This window comes from Microcebus murinus, chromosome 12, assembly GCF_040939455.1.
Source record: "Microcebus murinus isolate Inina chromosome 12, M.murinus_Inina_mat1.0, whole genome shotgun sequence".
Classification (NCBI taxonomy): Eukaryota; Metazoa; Chordata; class Mammalia; order Primates; family Cheirogaleidae; genus Microcebus; species Microcebus murinus.
Genome location: NC_134115.1, coordinates 67,265,982 through 67,284,779, shown reverse-complemented (window position 1 = coordinate 67,284,779; position 18,798 = coordinate 67,265,982). Strand labels below are relative to the sequence as shown.

General features: G+C 41.7%; 1 pseudogene; it reads left to right on the top strand.

Annotated features, from left to right (window-relative positions):
* Window positions 1–359: 359 nt before the first annotated feature.
* Window positions 360–1,267, top strand: LOC105855652 (small ribosomal subunit protein uS2-like; annotated as a pseudogene).
* Window positions 1,268–18,798: the final 17,531 nt, after the last annotated feature.

Sequence of the window (18,798 nt, the reverse complement as noted above, 5' to 3'; positions counted from 1 at the left end):
GTCCAACTTTAGGAGACATATTAACCAGTTGGAGCAGAACCAGGGGAGTCTGACGGAGTGGATATGGTCTACAGATCTCACCACGTGAGGAACAGGGAATGGTACCCACATGCACTGAGTGTCTACTTTGAGCTGAGGGAGAAAGAGGAAAGGCTGGAGAAAAAAGGGAGGATGGGATAAGAATAGGTCAGCTTCTTAAGTCAATGTTGTAGGAAGGAGCCTCAGAACACAGTTAGCAAGAATAGGGACTCAGGCTTTCCACGCTACCCAGAGAAGGGCCCATACGGCGGTGTTCTGGATTCCTGACGGTAACTTAAAGGGAAACTTTCACAACATCTGGAGCCCTTGATGTCCTGCAAATGAAGGGGGAGGATGTCCTCCAGTTCCTTGCAGCAGGAACCCACTTAGGTGGCACCCACCTTGACTTCCAAATGGAACAGTACATCTACAAAAGGAAAAGTGATGGCATCTACATCATAAAGCTGAAGAGGACCTGGGAGAAGCTTCTGTTGCAGCTCGTGCCATTGCTGCCATTGACAACCCTGCTGATGTCAGTGTCATATTCCAGGAATATGGCCAGCGAGCTGTGCTGAAGTTTGCTGCTGCCACTGGAGCCATTCCTATTGCCACTGGAGCCGCGTCACTCCCGGAACCTTCACTAACCAGATCCAGGCAGCGTTCCGGGAGCCGCGCCTTCTGGTGGTTGCTGACCCCAGGGCTGACCACCGGCCTCTCACACAGGTGTCTTATGTTAACCTGGCCAGCATTGCTCTAAGAAACACAGGTTCTCCGCTGCGTTGCGTGGACATCGCCGTCCCATGCAACGATAAGGGAGCTGACTCAGTGGGTCTGGTGTGGTGGGTGCTGGCCCGGGAAGTCCTCCACAGGCGTGGCATCATCTCCTGTGAATGCTGTGGGAGGTCACACCTGCTCACTACTTCTACAGAGATCCTGAAGAGATTGAAAAGGAAGAGCAGGCTGCTGAGAAAGCTGTGACCAAGGAGGAGTTTCAGGGTGAATGGACAGTTCCAGCTCCTGAGGTCACTGCTACTCACCCCGAGGTTGCAGACTGGGCTGCAGGAGTGTAGGTGCCTCTGGGCCTATTCAGCAGGTCCCCACTGAAGACCGGAGCCTGCCAAGACTGGCTCAGCCTGCCACGGAAGCCTGGTCTGCAGCTGCCACTGCTCAGGCCACTGAGTGGGTAGGAACAACCACTGAGTGGTCGCAAATTCTTAAACAAGATGGAAATAAGGTTGACGGAAAATAAACATGAGTTTCTAAAAAACAAAACAAACAAACAAACAAAAAGAATAGGGACTGAGGCAGGATATTCTGCACTACATCTCATTCTCTTGCCCAGAATAAGGAATGTGCTCATGTGTGTGCATGTGTATGCACGTGTGTACATGTCTAGGAAAGTAGGCAACTAGGAGGTGATCAGAGTGTACATTCCTGTTCCCACAGCTCTCAGGGTGGCTTCCCCCAGGGGGATCCTACTTGTTCTCAGGCACATTTGTTCATCATTCCATGTTCACTCTTGCCATTTACTTCATGCCTGGCCTTGCAGTTAGGATGGGAGATACAAGGTGGAATAAACCCAGTCTGTACAGAAAAGGAGCTCGCAGTCTAGAGGGGCATTGTGCCCGCAGGTTGGCATACTGAGAAACTGAGGCATTATGAACCTAGAGTTACTCACTTATCAGGGAAACAAATAAAACATCATCTACATAGACTTTCAGAGCTGGAGGGAATTTTGGATATCTGTTTAGCAAGTCGTTTTCCAACAGTGCCTATGGAAACCCAGGGCATTTGTAAAGCTTCCTTTGGGATTTCTGTGTGTGAGAGGAGAGATTGAATCAGAAGGTGAAGGTGTCTGGAGTCATTCTCTACTCCACACTTCAAGCAGAGCGGCTGCACTTCTGTCCTATTTGTCCATTATCCTTATATGAAGTGACTTGAAGGAAGGGCACTGCTTCTGCTAAGCATTCAGCCTCACCCCACGCTCACACAGGAGAACAGTAAATAGTGGCCGAAAGATACTGTGATTTGCCTGGTGTAATTAAATAAATATTTTTGTTATGTACCTATTATGTGTCTACGAAGACTGTGAAATCTATTCATTCAGTGGTTTATTGAAATGCCACGTAAGGAAAGATGCAATCATCCTAAGATTTTCCCTCAGATGTTGAGTTTTTTCGAACTCCTAGAGGGCAAAACTTCGTCCTACTCACTTTTGTTTCTCAAGCATCTAACACAATGCCTGACATAATCAGGCTCGCCAAATGTTTGCTGAATATGGAGAAAGGAATTAAAATAATGTACTAATTGGACCCAGAACAGAGCTTCTGATTGATTATGGAAAACAAAAGAATCTCATTAACTTAATAAGCTGAATAAGTGTGTGTATATGTATGTTTTTTTCTTTTTTCAAGTAGGACCCTCCCCTAGCTTGTCAAAGAACAAGCATTAGCACTAACTATAGCAGTCAAATTATATATTGATTGGTGTTGGAAAAGAGCTAAACATTTGGCTCTGAAGCGGTGTTATTTCTTCCATCTGCAAACAACCATCCCAACCCTTCTTAGTGAATCCTTAAATCTGAGTCATAAATAATGATTGAATTCTGCCAAAGATATTTTTCAGAGGAGGGATATGTAACTCCCTTTCCTGAGATGCACTGATTCATTAAATAGCTACCCTTGTGAATTCCAATTAGCAACACTTCTTGTTCTTTCTGGTCAGGCTTTCAGACAAATCTAAAATCTGCAGGATTTCTATAGCTGTGTATAGGTGTGGTCAGGAAGCACGCAGACATCCACAGAGGCACTCAATAACCAACTGATCCATGACTGTCTGGCTGGGGCTCAGCCAGAATGAAACCTGGACATTGTGGTTCTCCCCAGAGAAGGTGCCTTTTGGATGTGACATAAAGATAACATGAGTCAATAGTGCACAGAAAGGGTGCTTTTCTAGCTTTACAAGTGGTGTTAATCTGTAAAGCTTCTCCCAGTGCACATGCAAAAATAACCACTGATATACTCACGGGAAATCATCTTTAATAAAGAATGGAAGCCAATGAGCCCAGGAGTTTGAGGTTGCAGTGAGCTATGATGATGACTCCACTGTACTCTACCCAGGGCGACAGAGCAACACCCTGTCTCAAAAAAAAAAAAAAAAAAAAAAAAAGAATGGAAGCCAAGATTTTATGTATAGACTACAGAAGGTGATGTTCTTGGAAGGGAGATAAAACGCAATGGCTTATGTTAACTGAAGAAAGCACAGAAAGGCACTAAAAAGCTATGGAAGAGGTTAGGGATCGTGATTAGTAATCCACAGCTCTTAAATTTTATACAGTCTTTAAGTCTGCTCCTTTTATCTAGAATAAATAAATTTATTTTATAAATTGGTTCTCAGACTCATATTTGTGCATTCTGGATGGATCCTATTTTGAGTTTGCAGTGTTTGGGGGACATTCAAGTGGAGCTGTCCAATAGGCTGTTGGATATAAGTGTTTAGAACGCATATAGGAAGCATGAGCTTTGAAAAAGGATTTTAAAGTTGTCAGCATGTTGAATTTGTGGATGGCAGTAGAAGATCTGGATGAACACAGTGAACTGAAAGCCAAGAAGAACCCCTGAGTTTCACCAATATTTAAAAAAGGAGGAAGAAGGAGAGAACCTCACCAAATGGATGGTAAAATAAAGTCTCCAGAAAACCAGGAAATGTGGCATCATAGAAGCCAGGGAAAGATTGTTTCAGGAAGAGAAGGGTGAAGTGGCTCTTGGGTAACTAAGACAACTGGACCCTCGACATCCTCTATTCTCCCCTGACACTCCTCTCTGAGGTTAATCTCAGGGTGATGGGTGTCCCAAATAACTATCAAAATCAACTCCAATGTCATCAATTAATAATGTGGAATTTTACCTAAGGTTTTGTGACAAGGTGAGGGGTAATTGCATCCTAGAAAAACGTGATGAAAAGTCCTTTTTTACCCATCTCTGTTCTTTCTCCAAAATTTCCTTTCCTTTCTCTCCTTCTCTCTCTTCTCTTTGCATATAACTCTTTCCTGCTTCTTCAATACCACTACCTCCCAATTTCTTATCTCTTTTCTTATTTTTTCCTCTCTCCCCTTTGCACTTTGCTCTGAGTGGCTATTAATAATTAAAACTTTTATTTATTAACAGTAGCAGTTGTGTTTAGTAACCTAGAGATTCATCACTAACTAAGCCCCAAGCAATTTTAGTGTCACTGTAGGGGTGGAGGGCAGGTTATACTTGTTGAGAATAAACCAGAGTTCTTGTTACCCAAGTTGGATTAAACATACACATTTATCTCCATTCTCTTTCTGAACCTCACAAAAATGACAGTTGTGGAATTCTGCTCTTCAGATCTCCTGCTCTAGGGAGCGTGACTCACCAATGGCTTTAGTTGCTACCCGCCTAGATCCATCACTGCATTTATTCCAGGGCCAAACTTCTTGTGGGCTGTTTCTGCTGGTGCACGGTGGGGATACTAATGCAAGCCCCTTACTGCGAAACACAGGATTGATTTCTCCAGTTAGCAACCTTGGTTTGAAGGCTTCCCATTAGCTTGGTCAACTCTCCTTGGAGCCACAATGTAGTCTTTCCTACCCAATCCTCATTCCTCCCTTCCCTCTTCTATAGACATCCAAACTGCATTGCAGTCAGAAGGCTTTCCTGCTCTCCCTCCCCCCACATAAGTCTCTTGTGTGTCTAATCCAATCGTGGCATCTGCCACGTGGCATCTTAAAGGGCCCAAGCTAACACACCTGTGAAATAAAAAAGGCAGAAATTCACAGGGAAAAAGATGACAGCAGGGGAAAGATGTCAATGAAATTCTGGAAGATGGAAAATAGGTGGATGAAAGCTAACAGACTTACAGAAGAGAAAGGTGAAGGCTGGTGCTGATAGAGGGGCTAGCCAATAAGAAGGAAGCTTCTCTGGGAGGCTGAGGAGGGCGGATTGCTCGAGGTCAGGAGTTCAAAACCAGCCTGAGCAAGATCGAGACCCCGTCTCTACTATAAATAGAAAGAAATTAATTGGCCAACTAATATATAGAGAAAAAAATTTAGTTGGGCATGGTGGCGCATGCCTGTAGTCCCAGCTACTTGGGAGGCTGAGGCAGCAGGATTGCTTGAGTCCAGGAGTTTGAGGTTGCTGTGAGCTAGGCTGATGCCACGGCACTCACCCTAGCCTGGGCAGCAAAGTGAGACTTTGTCTCAAAAAAAAAAAAAAAAAAAAAAAAGAAAAGAAAAAGAAGGAAGCTGATTTGAGTAGCAGAATCTCTAAAAGAATTAGAGACATGAAGCATTGGTGGGGGGCTGAAAATATGAGGAAGATTGGTTGAAAAGTCTGCATGAAGAACTGTAGATGATTAGATTCTCCCTTCATTATAAAAACCCAGGTGAAGTACCTCTCCCACTACCCTGCAAGGAGGCTAGAGGTGCCAATCTTGAGAACACCCAGAATAAGGAGAGAGGGATTAACTGCAAGTCTATAAACTGATGAGAATGACTCTGACCCCACCCTAGCAACTGGCAGCCCTCTTCTTATTAGAGGCTCTCAGAATGTTAATTGCCAGGCTTATATCTCCCCAAATGGGAGATTAAAGAATTCTTTTTCAGAAAAACTGGTCTATCCCCCCAAAATAACTATAGATACCTTTATTTGGTGCCCCCCAAACGCAATCCCTAGGGCCAGCTCCAATACCAGATAGTGAAATCCACCAGTCTATTCATTGAAGCTCCAAAAGAAACAAACAAAAAGAGATAAAAACAAATCAACTGAAAAGAAAATAAGCAAGAAAATGGGAAGATCAATCCAAGAAGTCCAAATCTGAACAAAAGAAAATTCAAAAAAAAAGAACTGAACAAAAAAAAAAAAAGAGAGAGGAAGAAGAGGAGGAAGAAAAAGGAGAAGGAGATAAAAAAGGATATTATTAAACAGTAGAAGAAAAAGTCCGGAATTCCGGAATTGAAGTCCATGTTTCCAGAGTGAAAGGGCTCACTGAATGTCCAACACAATGAATGAAGAATGACCCAAACCCAGGCACACTGCTGTGAAATTTCAAAACACTGGACCACAGAGAAGATCTTAAAATCTTTCACTGAGAGGAGAAAGACCAAGAAACAAATCACATACAAAACATTAAGAACTGGAGTACCATCTAACATCCCAACAGTAACACTAGAGGTTAGAAAACCGTGAAGTAATATTTTTGAAATTCTTAGGAAAAATGCTTTCCAACCTTAAATGCTATACTCAAACTGCCAATAAAATACTGGAGTGGAATAAAGATGTATAAGATCTTTAAAAATTTATTTCCAATGTAATCTTTCTCGAGAAGCTACTGAAGCATTTACTCCATTGAAAAGAGAGAATAAACCAAGAAAGAGGGAGGTTGTTTTTGGGGAAACACGGAATGACCCAACACAAGAGAGACATGACTCTGTACTTAGAGACTCCAATAATCAATTCACACATAAGGCACATCACAGCCCCCCTCTGCTACCACCAATTCTTTCCCAGTGCTCCCTCTTGTCTAGTTTCAATGCTGTAAATTTGAGACTCTAACCTTGCACAACTCTTCCTTATGTCTAAATCTCTTTCTAACACTAATCCACTACTATAACACCCTGCTCCAATGATTTCCTTCATTAATTTTTTTAATTTACTCACTCACTGAGAGCCCACTGTATTACAGTTGAATTTGAAGAAAAACTATGGGGAAAAAATAGTTATGATCAAACTGCCATTGAAAAACTATTTAAATCACCCTTACATCTAGGCTTTCAGAAGCTCAAAGAAAAAACTTAGCTTTTTTTGTTTGCATTTTTGTTAAGCCTTTCTTTCCCTGAAATGGTGGAGGTCAAGGTCTGATTTGAAAGAGGAACAGAGAGAGTGTAGGTAGAGGGATTTCTTCCTCTTAGAATTTTGCATAAGGTAGGTATGTGCACTGTGAGACCCACTGCATGTACCAAAGTCCTTAAAAGTAGGAATTAGAATAAAATATGGCCTCTCTTTCTTCCAAGGAAATTATCAAGACTTATTAATTCTCTAAGATTCATATTTATGAAATCATAGCCTTATCATTTTTACTCTGCACTTCCAAGTTCAGCATGTCTCTGGCTTCAACCTGCTTTGAGTTTTCAGACACTGAGTTATAGGAGGCCCAAGTACTTAGCAATACTGGGGTCTGCACATGAGTTTCATAATTTTGATGAGTATTCAAGACACTTGGCACTTGTAGGGTGGCAGAAGATTCAGCTGGTGCTCTTTCTGTTTCTCTCACTTCTTCCCACCCCTACTCACTGGCAGCTGTCATGAACAGTTTTCAGAGCATGGATAGCTTCCCACTATAAGCACCCCGTCTCTGTTTTTCTCTACCTATGGGTTTTTCTGGCACCATGAGGAGGTTGCAGGGTCTCAAACAGGCTCAACGCAGAGGTGTAAGGGCATTAGCACCCCCAGGGCAGGGACAATTCTCAACTCATGGGAGACAGAAGTCATAGATAAATGCTCCATCCTTCCCATCCTCCTGTGGGAGATGAGCAGGGCTAACTCCGCTTTTGTACGACTTGAACTTGGCTGAACCTGAAAGTGAATGTCCCCTTAAATTTTGCTCCCTAGGTGCCCCATTCACTCCATCCTGGCCCTGGCTCTGGTTCTTAGGCAAGTTCCCCATAGTTTCTGGGAGAGTCCTCAGCAAGACTGAGCCAAAGAAGCCCACAGTTAATAACCTACTTATTAACACCTGTCTTAGTCCATTCAGGGTGCCATGGCAAGATACCTGAGACTAGGTAATTTATAAAGAACAGACATTTACTCTTCAGCGTTCTGGAGACTGGGAGGCTAAAGACCAAGGTGCTGGCAGTTTCGGTTGCCTGGTGAGGGCTGCTCCCTGCTTCCAAGACGGCAGCCTCCGGAGGGGAGGAACACTGTGTCCTCACGTGGCAGAAGGAACAAGGGCTCCATTTATGAGGGTGGAGTCCTCATGACCGAAACATCTCCCAAAAGGCCCCACCTCCCAACACTGTTGCAATGGGGATTATGGTACCAACAGGTGAAATTGGGGGAACACATTCAGACCATAGCAATATCCTTTATTGGTGTGTCTTTTTTTCTTATCTCACTTCCTACTTCCTCGCTGGTGTATCCTGGGATGGCCTTTCAAATATAGCACCTACACCCAATTCCTTTTCAGCCCCTGCTTCTAGGGGACCCAAACTAAGTCAGGCACTGCTTAGGAATGATGCCCCGCCCAGCCCCAACACGCACACCAGTGATTTATTTAAGCTTCTCATCAGTTTGTGATATGATTCCAATAGCTGTAAGGCTTATTATCTTCTCTGAGACAGAGCTGGGACTCAGACACTTCTGGTGCTCAAGGTTGGGCAACTACTTTCTTCCAAAGGCCTCCTTGTGCAAGTTCAAGCACACATGGGTGCACTTTTTGTTTTTTGGTGACTGAGGAAGGAGGTGTTGGATGTAGTTGCTCCTGCTGTTTTGTGCATGTGTGTGTGTGTGTGTGTGTGTGTGTGTGTGTGTGTGTGTGCAGAGGTGTTTCAGGAGGTATGAGGGGAGATAAAGACTATGAAGGATAACAAGGCAGGGATTGTTTAGACGGTCACTGCAAACTTTTCCCTCACTTAGGTCTCATGGCTGAGGTCCTGGTTGTGAGTCCTTGTGAGAATGGCACCAGGACAAACAACAGAGGAGCTGAGTTCCTGAAAGACTGGGGGGGCTTGTAGTACACACAGCCCTGCTTCAGGGCCACGGTGGCCAAAGGCATGTGCATGATGCATGCCCTGTGCCCTCCTTTGCACCTCAGCCCCAGCCCTGGTCCCCAGACCACAGAGCTCATCTGGCTCAGAGAGTGGTCAGCAGAATATGCAGAACTTAGTGACACCCCAGGGAGTGACACCCAAGACCCAGAGGAGCTGCACTACCTGCAGGGCATGGCAGCTGGGCTAACGGAGAGTCTGCACCTCTGTAAGGGGCTGTCACTGAGCAAGACAAAGCAGAAGACCACAGGTAGGGATGCCTTTGGGAGGGGGATAAATTCCTGAAAGAGCAGGTAGGGGCTACAAAGCTGACAAAGTTTAGGAGATTTCAATAATGTGACCTGATATGTATTCACAGGCAGGTGAAACCGGGCTATTCAGCTATGCAGTGTTTGCTATCAACTTGCCGGCATCTGTACACCTTAATTGCCCTGTCCTGTAGACAGCCTGGGAGTCAAATATCCCTGGCTCTACCTCTGTCACTGACAGTAACCTTGGGCAAGACACTTGACTTCTCAGTGCCTCAGTTTCCCTCATCTTTTATATGTGTTCATTGGGCAATATGAAAACTAAGGTTATTTTTAATACTAAGGTAACTTCCAGAGTTTTTTCACCAAAAAGTGCTACTGGACACCAAGGCCTAAAAAAGTCCCATTATTTGACTCCTGTCCTTTGAGTCCCGAAGTGGCCTGTGGGCCCAGGATCACCATGAAATGCTAGTTATGGCCGGACACTGGCATTGTAGGAGGAGCGTTAGTCACAGCGTTTGCATGACTGTCCATGTTGGGACTTTATCTTAAATGTGCAAGAGACAACTCCTAAACTGGTATTTTTATTGCCCTGGAACCACTGTACCCTTGTTGAATTCATTCTAGATCATACATTTGACCATAAAACACCGTTTGCCAAACTGGCAACTAACGCACCTGTCTGTGGTTAGTCTGGAACTTGAAAGTGTCCCTTGCAGCTGTCTACTTATTCCCTGCCTGGGCTCTGATTTCTCTCCCATGCTGTATAACTGACACCTTTTTATTATTTCTACTCCCCACAGAGTTGGCAGATTGCTGTTTCAGGACGTTAAATGGAGTGCGTCCAGTGGGGTGTCCTGCTTTCTAGAATGGAAAGTCCACCTCAGCAGTGTGACCACTCAGGAGCCCCAGGCTGAGACTGTTCCTGCCCAGGCTGTGCTCTGGGTGGCATAGCCGAACGGACTGTGAACTACACATTCATTTCTGTTCACAGCCGGCTGGACGGGAATCACAGAAGACCAGCCTGGCCATAGCAATGCGCTTGCTCTGCTTCAGAAGTGATTTTTCAGGAAGGATGTTGTCCGCGAGGGGTTGGCCAGGGCTGTAAAAAGAAAACAAATATCACTTGTGGCCTAATTGGAAAGTGGTCAGTGGGAAATCACAGGATGAGAAAGAAACTCTTGAAAGCATATTTTTAAATTTCTGAATATGCTAATACCACCTGATAACAATAAGATCTATTATTGGTTGACCGCTATGACTTGGAACATAGCTATCAGCTGTGGACTTCTACATACATGGTCACATGCCACATAATGAACAACTGAATATATTAATACAACGGTGGCCCCATAACACTGTAATGGAGCTGAAAAATTCCTATCACCTAGTGATGTCGTAGGTGTTGTAACATCATAGCGGGACACATTACTCACCTGTTTGTGGTGATGCTGGCATAAACAAACCTACTGCACTGCCCATTGTATGAAAGTATAATGCATACAAGTATGTATGGTTCAGAATGCTTGATAAACAACTATGTCTGCCAGGCGCGGTGGCTCATGCCTCTAATCCTAACACTCTGGGAGGATGAGGTGGGGGATGGGGTGGGGGGTGGGGGGAGTGGGAGATCGCTTAAGGTCAGGAGTTTGAAACCAGCCCGGGCAAGAGCAAGACCCCGTCTCTACTAAAAATAGAAACAAATTAATTGGCCAACTAAAAATTTATAGAAAAATTAGCTAGGCATGGTGGCGCATGCCTGTAGTCCCAACTACTCGGGAGGCTGAGGGAGGAGGATTGCTTGAGCCCAGAAGTTTGAGGTTGCTGTGAGCTAGGCTGATGGCACGGCACTCTAACCCGGGCAACAGAGTGAGACGCTGTCTCAAAATAAATAAATAAATAACCAACCATGTCACCGGTTTATGTATTTACTATACCATACTTTTTATTGTTATTCTAGAGTATATTCCTTCTACTTATTAAAAAAAAGTTCACTGTAAAACAGTCTTGGGCAGGTCCTTCAGCGGGCATTCCAGAAGGAGGCATTCTTAACATAAGAAGTGATAACTCCATGTGTGTTACTGCCCCTGAAGACCTTCCAGTGGGACCAAATGTAGAGGTGGAAGACAGTGATATTGATGGCCCTGACCCTCTGTAGGCCTAGGCTAATGTGTGTATTTGTGTCTTAGCTTTTAACAAAAAAGTTTAAAAATTACTAAAAAATTAAAAAAATTTAAAATAGAAAAAGGCTTATAGCATAAGAATATAAAGAAAGAAAATATTTTTGTCTTTTTTTTAGCATCAAGGACAGTGAAAGGAAAATATTTTTGTATAGTTTTACACTGTGTTTGCTTTAAGCTAAGTGTTATCACAAGAGATACAAAAAGTTTAAAAAATTATAATAAAAAGTTTATAAAGTAAAAATGTTACAGTCAGCTAAGGTTAATTTATTATCAAAGAAATAAAAATATATTTTTTTCTATTTTTGGTAGAGATAGGGTCTCGCTCTTGCTCAGGCTGGTCTCAAACTCCTGAGCTCAAACAATACACCCACCTTGGCCTCCCAGAGTGCTAGGATTACAAGCGTGAGCCGTGCCGCCTGGCCTAGAAAAATATTTTTAATAAATTTAGTGTAGCCTAAGTGTAGAGTGTTTATAAAATAGTCTATAGTAATGTACAGTAATGTCCTATGGCTTCACATTCACTTACCACTCATTCACTGACTCACCCGAGTAACTTCTAGTCCTGCAAGCTCCATTCATAGTAAGTGCCTTATATAGGTTACCATTTTTGATCGTTTATACCATATTTCTCCTGTACCTTTTCAATGTTTAGATATGTTTAGATACACAAATGCTTACCACTGTGTTCCAATTGCCTACAGTATTCAGTACAGTCACATGCCCTATAGGTTTGTAGTGTAGGAGGAATAGGCTGTACCATCCAGGTGTGTGTCAGTACAATCTATGAGTTTGCACAACGGAATTGCCATGCCTGACACTATGGACTCATCAATCTTACCATAAAACTATGGGCAGGTACTATTATTATCCTCACTTTATAAATGAGAAAACTGGGGCACAGAGCTGGTAAACAACTTGTCCAGAGTCACTCAGCTACACAAGGGTAAAGGCTGGGATTTGAAACCAGATCATTTGGTTTCAGAGGGTTTATACTTACCTACTCTACTGCCTCAAGAACAAGGATGTTTCCATTTATGTGACAAATGAAGGCAGGAACCTCTTTGATTATAAGCAGATTTCAAGCTAAAATGAAATTGGAAGGGCTGCAGTGATTCCAGCCCTGTGTCCTGGCTCCTCACCCTTCTTGAGCTGGCCTTGGACAGCCTTGCTGCTCCAATGTCTCCACTCCCCACTGAGTGACTTTCATGGGCTCCAGCCACAGAAAGCAACTGCCTGAATACTCCTTGTTTTGCCCAACTCCCTGTGCTGTTATGCCTTTACACATCCACCCTGGAAAGCTCTTCTAAGTTTGCAGAAATCCTCAGCTTTTGAGACTCAGCTCAACTGTCAACTCCTCTTTGAAACTTTCTCAGATTTTTCAGGCTGAGTAGTCACTCATTTGTGCTTCTTCAATGCCTGGCTTATACCTTCATCATAACTTGCTTCATATAATGCTGTAGTTCTTGTCCTCTTTCTCCTCTAAGCTGTTACCTCCTATGACAACAATGCCTTCTTCTGGACTACTTCCTGAAGGACTTGCCCAAGACTGTTTTACAGTTAACTTTTTAAAAACAAGTAGAGGGAATACACTCTAAAATAACAACAAAAAGTATGGTATAGTAAATACATAAACCAGTAGTATAGTCGTTTATTATCATTAAGTATTCTGAACCATACATACCTGTATGCGCTATACTTTTATACAATGGGCGGTGCAGTAGGTTTGTTTATACCAGCATCACCAGAAAGCACCAGTAAAGTCTAGCATGCTATATGGCACCTAGCCAGTGTCCCATGAATGTTTACTGAAAAAAATGCCTAAAGCAATTGTTATCATCATCAGATAGATAATTATGGGGAGTCAGAGATTCTGTCTTCAAACTCATGAAAAGAACTTTCTTTTTGGCTCCGGTTATTCTGATAATTTTCTCAATCCTTTCACTTATTTTGGCTTGTTTGCATAAATTATGGACATTTTATGACTATTTCATTACTTGATGATGATGATGATACAAAAATGTGAAGTAAGGAGCCACTCTAAAGATATAGCATACACACAGGTAACACCCTTATTTTCAGGGCCAGTCATGGAATCTTCCCTTTGCATTCTATGAGGTAGGCAGGTGTGCCAACAAAACCTGAAAAAGGCTCTGCTTGTTGTCCCTATCCTGGATATGACAGGAGTTTGGGATTTTTGACATAACTAATGAACATCTGAGGTTTTTCAACAGAGTCTTTAAACATGGGAGGAGATTGAGAACAATTTATTTGTAACATATAGAGAAACCATTAGTTGATTGTACTCAAGAGTTATAATTACAACTAATTACAAATCTTGCCTTTCCTATGACATAAATAGCTCTAATCTCTCCCTAAACAGTTGCTGACCTAGTCAAAGGTACCTGGGTCAGTGCCTCAGGGCCCTCAACTTCTTTGATCTTTTCTCCTTCTTACACTCACAGTATTTCTTTGCAGGGTTCTTTTCCCTTGTGCTGTTTACTCTCTTGCATATTAATTTTTTTTCTCTTCTCTTCTGTAGTTCATTTCCCTGGTTCTCCCTAACACTGATCTCAGTCATGGAACCCTCTGCCTCCACCTTTATCCTGCAGATCACACTTATGGCAGCCTCTGCTTAGTTCAGCATTGATGTTATCCACCCACTAAAACTGTTCTTTGAAGTGCATGGAGCCCAAATCAGGACCTCTAGTAATTAACTCTGGCTTTTTAGAAAGGCCATTTTCTGCTCTTTGGGACAAAGAGATGGAATTCTTAGCAAAGTCTCACCAGGAGGAGTCTCTCCCCACCCCAACCCCTCCCTTCCAGCAAAGAATCAGAACAATCTCCCTACGTGAGATATCTCTGTGTTTTTACTTTAAATCTCAGCAGAATGTTTTACATAACGTTTTGATGTGGTTGTATAAAATGATCCCTGCTGATCGGCAAACACTTTTTGAAAAAAGTTTTCATTATCAAACAATTGAGTACAGCTGACTGCCCTGACCCTTAATCCATTTCTGAGCCTCTTCTCTTCCAACTGGGCCGAAGGCAGCGACTGGTACTAATAAAGTTGAATGTTTAATAATTTATTCAAGTGCTTAAAAAATCGGTTGACTATTTCCATTATCTTGAAATGGAGAAGGAATCTGTAAACATCAAAGCCAGAAGCTCTGTAGGAAAAGATTCATAGATTAAAACAAAAAGATGGTAATCTGGGAAAAATGTTTGCAACATATGTAACAAGTCAGGGAGTTAAAACATTTGCTTTAACAAAAGCTTTAACAAATACATAAGAAAAGAATAAACATTGGATTTAAAAAGTCAGTAAACATGAAAAGATGTTCAATCTTACTAGTAATCAAACAAAATATAAATCAAAAACAATGATAAGTTAGATTGGACATAATTTAAAGACTGATAAGAATGTGATAAAGGGATGTAGGATTAGGCATATTCATACCAATATATATTTATTATAATGGCTGAAATTTTAAAAATCCTGAAAATACCAGTGCTGAAAAGGATGAGGAGCAATTGGAACTCTCAGATATTGCTAATGAGAATACGAAATGGCACAACCCCCCTGGAGAACAATTTGGCAGGTTCTTGTAAAGTTAAACATGCTCTTACCATATGACTCAGCAATCCCACTTCTGGGTATTTATGCTAGAGAAATGAAAACTTATATTCACACACAAAAAACCTTGTATGTGAATGTCTATAGAAGCTCTGTTCATAACTGCCAACAACTAGGGGAAAATGTCCTTTAATGGGTGAATGGATAAACTGCAGGACATTCATAGAATGGAATACTACTTAGCAATAATAATAAAAAGAACCAACCAGAAGTATTGATGCATACAAGAGTGTGGATGAATCTCAAAAGCTTTATGCAGAATGAAACAAGCCAGTTCTAAAGTTTTCAGACTATATGATTCCATTTACATAACATTCTTGTAATCCTAGCACTCTGGGAGGCCGAGGCAGGCGGATTGCTCAAAACCAGCCTGAGCAAGAGTGAGACCCCGTCTCTACTATAAATAGAAAGAAATTAATTGGCCAACTAATATATATAGTAAAAATTAGCCAGGCATGGTGGTGCATGCCTGTAGTCCCAGCCACTCGGGAGACTGAGGCAGTAGGATTGCTTGAGCCCAGGAGTTTGAGGTTGCTGTGAGCTAGGCTGACGCCATGGCACTCACTCTAACCTGGGCAACGAAGCAAGACTCTGTCTCAAAAATAAATAAATAAAGAATTTTCTTGAAAAGACAAAATCATGGGGACAGAGACTAGATCAGTTGTTGCCAAAGGTTTAAGTGTGTAGGAAGGGTGTGACTACAAAGGGATAGTGCAAGGGAGTTTTTGGGAGATGAAACTGATCTGTATCCTGATTATGGTCATAGTAACATAAATCTATACATGCGTTAGGATTCATGGAACTGTATACCGAAAGAAAACAAGGACATTTTACTCTATGATAATTTAAAAACAAACAAACAAACCTGGGCATTCTCATACCCTGCTCCTGAAAGCACACATTGGTGCCAAGTTTTATGGAGGGCAATTTAGCTACATGCATCAATATATACAGTTTATCTACTCTACTATTTAGCAATCTCACTTTTGCAAAAAGTTGTTATATTGTTGGGCAGGTGTGCAAAGATGATAATGGTGGCACTTTTTTATGACTACAAAAAAAGGAAATAAAACCAGCCAGTCAGCTGGCTGTGGTGGTGTGCACCTGTAGTCCCAGCCACAGGAGGCTGAGGTAGGAGGATGGTTTGAGCCTAGCCTGGGCAACATAGTGAGACCATGTATCCAAAAAAAACAAAATGTCTATATGTAGGAATTTGTGTTTAAGTTATATTACAGAAGTACAGTAAATATTACATATTCATTTAAAATATGATAAAAATCTGTATTTGTTCACATGGAAAAAGTGTTCATAATATATTAGTAGTGAGAATAATGGATTACAAATAGCATATATGACATGTACTTGTTTAGAAATAATTTCTGGAAGAAGGTATACCAGAGAGAACTCATCTCTGGGCAGTAGACTTATAATGATTCTCACTTTCTTCTTTGTACCTTTTTCATAGTCTTTTAACTTTATACTTTTGTTATAGTCTGGACATTTGATTATGAGCAGGTATTATTTTCATATTTTTAAAATTTATTTTCATTTTTACAAAAATGCATGTGAAGTTCGACAGTTTGCATTTTAAACCACATTAACATTTTCCCAAATCAAAACAGATCTATTCAAATATCATGTATCCCCCAAAAGTTTCCTGCCAAAATATACTACAAAAGAGAGCTTTTAAGCTGCATATTTCTGAGACTGCTGAGACCAACAATATTATTTCCACTGCTTAACTTTTCACCCTTCAATACGTGTGGGTTACAAACAGTCTTGCACATTTTTGAGGCATTTTCTTTGATATTTAAAATGTAAATTATCAGGCTGAAGGAAAATAACCTCCAGGTGTTTATATGGTTAAAAATCAAATAATGCACCTTGTTTAGTGTAAAGCATAATTCTATGCATATGGTCATTGGAAGGATGAAATGGAAAGGTTATTTATTATTAGATTTAGAAATTATGTCTGGATAGATTGATGGTTGATTTAAATATAACTTCTTGTCAAGCATCTGTTTTTAGAATCAAATTACTATGACTCTACAGTTTCCTTGAAATCTCATAGTATCACATTTCTATTTGCCTTTGCATGGTTTTAAGATAGCGAAGTGTGAAACTTCAAATTTAGTTTTCATTGTACTGCATTTTATATGACATACTGGTCATTTCATAGAAATATAAGGTGACAAATTGTCTGCAGAAGAAATAATTGCCATTATCTCAGTGAACCTTGGGTCATTCAAAATTCTTCTCTCCCACTTCATTTGGGAAACCTTTATTTTCCTCAGCTGCCCACATGTTTCTCTGATCTATCTCTTCTCCAAGTGTGCCTTATTGTATACCCCCAGGGGAGTGCTGACTGTTTTTCATCTTGCTTTCTTTGTTTATCTCCAGGGTTCAGTTCAATAAACAAAGTGGCTTGGATCAAACTTTGGGCTCTTATGGGTTTGGATGTGTTCTTTGGTCTCATTTTTAGTTCCCCAAAGAGAGTGTTGCTTCTGACCTCTTTGACTCTTCTCCTGCTGATTTTACTGTGCCTTTGATACTGGGGAAGGGTGAGATTTCTGTTGCTTTTATTAGAGGTAGTAATGCCTTTTATTGCTTCGCGACTCAAGTTGTGCTCAGTTATAATCATAAACGTGTAAACAACAAAAAAAATCAAACTCAGACCGGCAAAAGTAGAAACTCAGGGTTACGATCTTCGAGGAAACACACAATTCTTACTATGGACACAGAAATGAGAATTTAGTTGTACAGTATTGTAAAAGGGCTCTCAGCTAGATTTAACCTCACCAAGGTTTACCAGGCGTCCTCAAACTACTGCCCGTTGGCCACATGCGGGTGTTTTTACCCGTTTGTTTTTTTACTTCAAAATAAGATATGTGCAGTGTGCATAGGAATTTGTTCATAGTTTTTTTTAAACTATAGTCCGGCCTTCCAATGGTCTGAGGGACAGTGAACTGGCCCCCTGTTTAAAAAGTTTGAGGACCTCTGGATTTAGGCAAGTCACTGCCTACTACACTCGCATTCTCAGCCACTTCTCCAACACATTTTCAGGGTGCAGGATGCACAAGTGCCAGCCTCCCCTCTCACTCCATCTGCACCCCCCCAAAAAAATACCTTGTAGGCCAAGAGCATACAAGCTCAGAAGCTTATAGGTTTAAGTCATATAGTGCAAATGAGTGAGGCAGACTGTCTAAGAAAAAGAGGGATTAGTGAGGACTTTGGCAAACTGGAGAGAGCATGCTCCATCTAGAAAGAGCCCCTTTTCAGTACCCTCCAATTGTTGCTATATGGGACTAGACCTTTTGTGGTCAGATTTGCCACCTTTCAATAGACGTGAGAAACAAAGATTTTTGAGTAACATTTCCAATCTTGTTGACTATTTCAAATAAAATACCAACACTCTTCAGCCCAAACCACGTTTCAGAGAGCTGGATGTAGCCCCTGGTGTGCAACCTCTGATAGAAACTAACTAAGCGCATGAACTTTGGGAGACTGAGGGCAGGTACTGATGAAGGCTGTGCCTGTATCGGGACCAGCCTGGGCATAATTCCAGCAGTGGTCAAGAGTACATGGGACTTGGTGGGACCAATCTTTAGCAGTGCTGCTGTGTGCTCGTGATAGCATAATTGGGCACTAAAAATATGGAGCCTGATGGTGAACAGATTGGCCTCTTTATCTCTCTAGAACCCCAGGGTTTTTTAGGCACTTCTGGAGGAGGGAAAGAGAAAGAGGGATATCTCATGAAAGAAATACTGGACTTCCTGTTAATAGATAGGTGGGTATTTGGGTGATTAAATAGAAAATTAAAAAGAGATATGACCGTATTTGAGCTCTAGGCTGGTGAATAATTCATCCTGGTTAATTTAATTGGAAATATCAAGTTAAAAATCCATAAATTGGAGTTTTGGAAAGGAGTCA